The following is a 5,917-nucleotide window of genomic DNA, read 5'->3' on the forward strand; positions in this document are numbered from 1 at the left end:
TACATGACCACTGGAAAAATCATAGCCTTGAATAGATGGAACTTTGTTGGCAAAGTAATGTCTCTGCTTTTTAATATGCTGTCTAGGATGGTCATAACTTTTCTTCCATGGAGTAAGGGTCTTTTAACTTCATGGCTGAAATCACCATCTGCAGTGATTTTGGAGCCCCCCCCCCCAATAAAGTCTGGCACTGTTTCTACTGTTTCCCCATCTATTTCCCTTGAAGTGATGGGAATGGATGCCATGATCTTAGTTTTCTGAATGCGGAGCTTTAAATCAACCTTTTCACTTTCCTCTTTCACTTTCATCCAGAGGCTTTTTAGTTCCTCTTCACTTTCTGCCATAAGGGTAGTGTCATCTGGATATCTGAAGTTACTGATATTTCTCCCGACAATTTTGATTCCAGCTTGTGTTTCTTCCAGCAAAGCGTTTCTCATGATGTACTCTGCATATAAGTTAAATAAGCAGGGTGACAATATACAGCCTTGACATGCTCCTTTTCCTATTTGAAACCAGTCTGTTGTTCCATGTCCAGTTCTAACTGTTGCTTCATGGCCTGTATATAGGTTTCTCAAGAGGCAGGTCAGATGGTCTGGTATTTTCATCTCTTTCAGAATGTTCCACAGTGTATTGTGATCCACACAGTCAAAGGCTTTGGCATAGTCAATAAAGTAGAAATAGTTGTTTTCCTGGAACTCTCTTGCTTTTTCCATGATCCAGCGGATGTCGGGAATTTGATCTCTGGTTCCACTGCTTTTTCTAAAACCAGCTTGAACATCTAGGTCATCTTAATTTCATCCATCAAAATTTTGTATTTTTAGGTATGCAAGTCTTTAACCATTTTAGTTAAATCCATTCCTAGGTATTTTATTATTTTCAGTGCTACCTTAAATTGAAATATTTTCTTAGATTTATTTTGATTATTCATTTGAAATATAATTTAATTTTGTTTATTTTTTTGCCTAAAACATTGCCAAATATGTTTATCAATAATTTTTTAATAAGATGCCTTAGGATTATCTACACATAGAATTATGTTATTTTACAATAACAGTAATTGTATTTCTTCTGTTTCAATCTGGATGCCTTCTATTTCATTTTCTTGCTAATTTTTCTGATTTGTATTTATTATATCATGTTGGGTGTTGGAAAAGGGGGCATTCTAACTTTGTTCCTGATCTTAAGAAAAAAGATCTCAACATTTCACTATTCAGTATTACCTGTGAGCTTTTTTGTAAATGCTCTTTATTAGATTGACAATATTTCTTTCTTCTCCAGTGTATTAAAATTTGTTAATTAGAAGTGTTCAGTTCAGTTCAGTTCAGTCGCTCAATCGTGTCTGACTCCTTGTGACCTCATGAATTGCAGAACGCCAGGCCTCCATGTCCATCACCAACTCCCGGAGTTCACTCAGACTCACGTCCATCGAGTTAGTGATGCCATCCAGCCATCTCATCCTCGGTCATCCCCTTCTCCTCCTGCCCCTAATCCCTCCCAGCATCAGAGTCTTTTCCAATGAGTCAACTCTTCGCATGAGGTGGCCAAAGTACTGGAGTTTCAGCTTTAGCATCATTCCTTCCAAAGAAATCCCAGGGTTGATCTCCTTCAGAATGGACTGGATGGATTTCTTTGCAGTCCAATGGACTCGCAAGAGTCTTCTCCAACACCACAGTTCAAAAGCATCAATTCTTCGATGCTCAGCCTTCTTCACAACTCTCACATCCATACATGACCACAGGAAAAACCATACCTTGACTAAATGGGCCTTAGTCGGCAAAGTAATGTCTCTGCTTTCGAATATGCTATCTAGGTTGCTCATAACTTTTCTTCCAAGGAGTAAGCGTCTTTTGATTTCATGGCTACAATCACCATATGCAGTGATTTTGGAGCCCAAAAAAATAAAGTCTGACACTGTTTCTACAGTTTCATCATCTATTTCCCATGAAGGGATGGGACCAGATGCCATGATCTTCATTTTCTTAATATTGAGCTTTAGGCCAACTTTTTCACTCTCCACTTTCACTTTCATCAAGAGGTTTTTCAGTTCCTCTTCACTTTATGCCATAAGGGTGGTGTCATCTGCATATCTGTGGTTATTGATATTTCTCCTGGCAATCTTGATTCCAGCTTGTGTTTCTTCCAGTCTAGCATTTCTCATGATGTACTCTGCATAGAAGTTAAATAAGCAGGGTGACAATATACAGCCTTGATGGACTCCTTTTCCGATTTGGAACCAGTCTGTTGTTCCATGTCCAGTTCTAACTGTTGCTTCCTGACCTGCATACAGATTTCTCAAGAGGCAGGTCAGGTGGTCTTGTATTCCCATCTGTTTCAGAATGTTCCACAGTGTATTGTGATCCACACAGCCAAAGTCTTTGGCATAGTCAATAAAGCAGAAATAGATGTTTTTCTGGAACTCTCTTACTTTTTCCATGATCCAGCAGAAGTTGGCAATTTGATCTCTGGTTCCTCTGCCTTTTCGAAAAACAGCTTGAACATCAGGGAGTTCACGGTTCACGTATTGCTGAAGCCTGGCTTGGAGAATTTTGAGCATTACTTTACTAACATGTGAGATGAGTGCCATTGTGCGGTAGTTTGAGCATTTGTTGGCATTGCCTTTTTTGAAATTGGAATGAAAACTGACCTTTTCCAGTCCTGTGGTCTTGATCCCAGTCTCCTGTACAATGTCATGAACCTCATTCCATAGTTCATCAGGCACTCTGTCTTTCAGATCTAGGCCCTTCAATCTATTTCTCACTTCCACTGTATAATCATAAGGGATTTGATTGAGGTCATACCTGAATGGTCTAGCAGTTTTCCCTACTTTCTTCAATTTGAAACTGAATTTTGTAATAAGTAGTTCATGATCTGAGCCACAGTGAGCTCCCGGTCTTGTTTTTATTGACTGTATAGAGCTTCTCCATCTTTGGCTGCAAAGAATATAATCAATCTGATTTTGGTGTTGACCATCTGGTGATGTCCAGGTGTAGAATCTTCTCTTGTGTTGTTGCAAGAGGGTGTTTGCTATGACCAGTGCATTTTCTTGGCAAAACTTTATTAGTCTTTGCCCTGTTTCATTCTGCATTCCAAGGCCAAATTTGCCTGTTACTCCAGGTGTTTCATGACTTCCTACTTTTGCATTCCAGTCCCCTGTAATGAAAAGGACATCATTTGTGCGTGTTAGTTCTAAACGGTCTTGTAGGTTTTCATAAAACCGTTAAACTTCAGCTTCTTCAGCATTACTGGCTGGGACATAGACTTGGATAACTGTGATATTGAGTGGTTTGCCTTGGAGATGAACAGGGATCATTCTGTCATTTTTGAGATTGCATCCAAGTACTGTATTTCGGACTCTTTTGTTGACCATGGTGACTACTTTATTTCTTCTGAGGGATTTCTGCCCGCAGTAGTAGATACAATGGTCATCTGAGTTAAATTCATCCATCCCAGTCCATTTTATTTCGCTGATTCCTAGAATGTTGACGTTCACTATTGCCATCTCTTGTTTGACCACTTCCAATTTGCCTTGATTCATGGAACTGACATTCCAGGTTCCTATGAAATATTGCTCTTTACAGCATCGGACCTTGCTTCTATCACCAGGCACATCCACAACTGGGTATTGTTTTTGCTTTGGCTCCATCCCTTCATTCTTTCTGGAGTTATTTCTCCACTGATCTTCAGTAGCATATTGGGTACTTACTGACCTGGGGAGTTCCTCCTTCAGTATCCTATCATTTTGCCCTTTCATACTGTTCATGGGGTTCTCAAGGCAAGAATACTGAAGTGGTTTGCCATTCCCTTCTCCAGTGGACTACATTCTGTCAGACCTCTCCACCATGACCTTCCTGTCTTGGGTTGCCCCGCGGGCATGGCTTGGTTTCATTGAGTTAGAGGAAGCTGTGGTCCTAGTGTGATTAGATTGACTAGTTTTCTGTGAGTATGTTTTCTGTGTGTCTGCCCTCTGATGCCCTCTTGCAACACCTACCATCTTACTTGGTTTTCTCTTACCTTGGGCTTGGGGTATCTCTTCACGGCTGCTCCAGCAAAGCACAGCCGCTGCTCCTTACCTTGGACGAGGGGTGTTAGTTATCCTCAAATTATTTTTTCTATCTATTGAGATGACTGTGTTAGATTTTTTTGGTTATTGATTTTACAAATATGGCTTACTGCATTGATTTTTCAGAGAAGGCAATGGCACCCCGCTCCAGTACTCTTGCCTGGAAAATCTCGTGGGTGGAGGAGCCTGGTAGGCTGCAGTCCATGGGGTCGCTAAAAGTCGGACACGACTGAGCAACTTCACTTTCACTTTTCACTTTCATGCATTGGAGAAGGAAATGGCAACCCACTCCAGTGTTCTTGCTTCAAGAATCCCAGGAATGGTTGAGCCTGATGGTCTGCCATCTATGGGGTCGCACAGAGTCAGACACGACTGAAGCGACTTAGCAGCAGCACCAGCAGCATTGATTTTTGGGCATATAACCAAACTTTGTTTTTTTTTTTTTTTGTATAAATCTCAAGTTACAGTGTATAATAATTTTTATATATTGCTAGATTTTGTGTCTATATTACTAAGCACATTTGTTTGTAGTTTTCCTTTAACATTTTGCATTGTTTTGCTATTAAAGTAATACCAGTTTCATAAAATTGTCTGTGAAGTTTATTTCTTTTGTTTAATTTTGAAAAATTTATTTTTAAAAATTATATTAATTCTTTATTAAATGTTTACTAGAACTTACTGCTACAGCCATCTCTGCTCAGATTTTTCTTTGTGGAAAATTATCATCATCACTTTACTTGTGGGTCTATTTTAATTTCCACTTGTTTTTGAATAAGTTTTGATCATTTTTATTTTTCTGGAAAATTTTCCATTTCATCTAAGTTATATAATTTGTTCACATTTTATGTCCATAATATCTGTTTCTGTTTAGGCAAGTAGGTATTAATAATTAGTCTTTTATCTTAATATTAGTTATTTGTGTCTTGTATATTTTTTTAGTCAATTTCACTGTTTATCTTTCAAATTAGGTACTTTTGGTTTCATTTATTTTTCTCTGTTGTGTTTTTATTTACTATTTAATTGATTTCTACACTAAACTTTATTATCCCCTTCCTTCTGCTTACTTTATTTATTTTTTTAATTTAAATTTATTTATTTTAATTGGAGGCTAATTACTTTACATTATTGTATTGGTTCTGCCACATATCAACATGAATATTCTGCGGGCATACACGTATTCCCAATTATGAAGTCCCCTTCCACCTCCCTCACTGTACCATCCTTCTGGGTCATCCCAGTGCAGCAGCCCCAAGTATCCTGTATCAAACCTGGACTGGCGATTCATTTCTTATATGATATTATACATGTTTAAATGCCATTTTCCCAAATCACCCCACCCTCTCTATCTCCTACAGAGTCCAAAAGACTGTTCTTTACATCTCTGTCTCTTTTGCTGTCTTGCATACAGGGTTATCGTTACCATCTTTCTAAATTCCATATATATGCGTTAGTATACTGTATTGGTGTTTTTCTTTCTGGCTTACTTCACTCTGTATAATAGGCTCTAGTTTCATCCATCTCATTAGAACTGATTCAAATGCATTCTTTTTAATGGCTGAATAATACTCAATTGTGTATACACACCACAGCTTCTTATCCATTCATCTGCTGATGGATATATAGGTTGCTTTCCTGTCCTGACTATGTTAAGCAGTGCTGAGATGAACATTGGGGTACACGTATCTCTTTCAATTCTGGTTTCCTCAATGTGTATGCCCAGCAGTGGGATTGCTGGGTCATATGGCAGTTCTATTTCCAGTTTTTTAAGGAATCTCCACACTGTTATCCATAGTGGCTATACTAGTTTGCATTCCCACCAACAGTGTAAGAGGTTCCCTTTTCTCCACACCCTCTCCA

Source organism: Capricornis sumatraensis, chromosome 1 (genome assembly GCF_032405125.1).
Source record: "Capricornis sumatraensis isolate serow.1 chromosome 1, serow.2, whole genome shotgun sequence".
Taxonomy (NCBI): domain Eukaryota; kingdom Metazoa; phylum Chordata; class Mammalia; order Artiodactyla; family Bovidae; genus Capricornis; species Capricornis sumatraensis.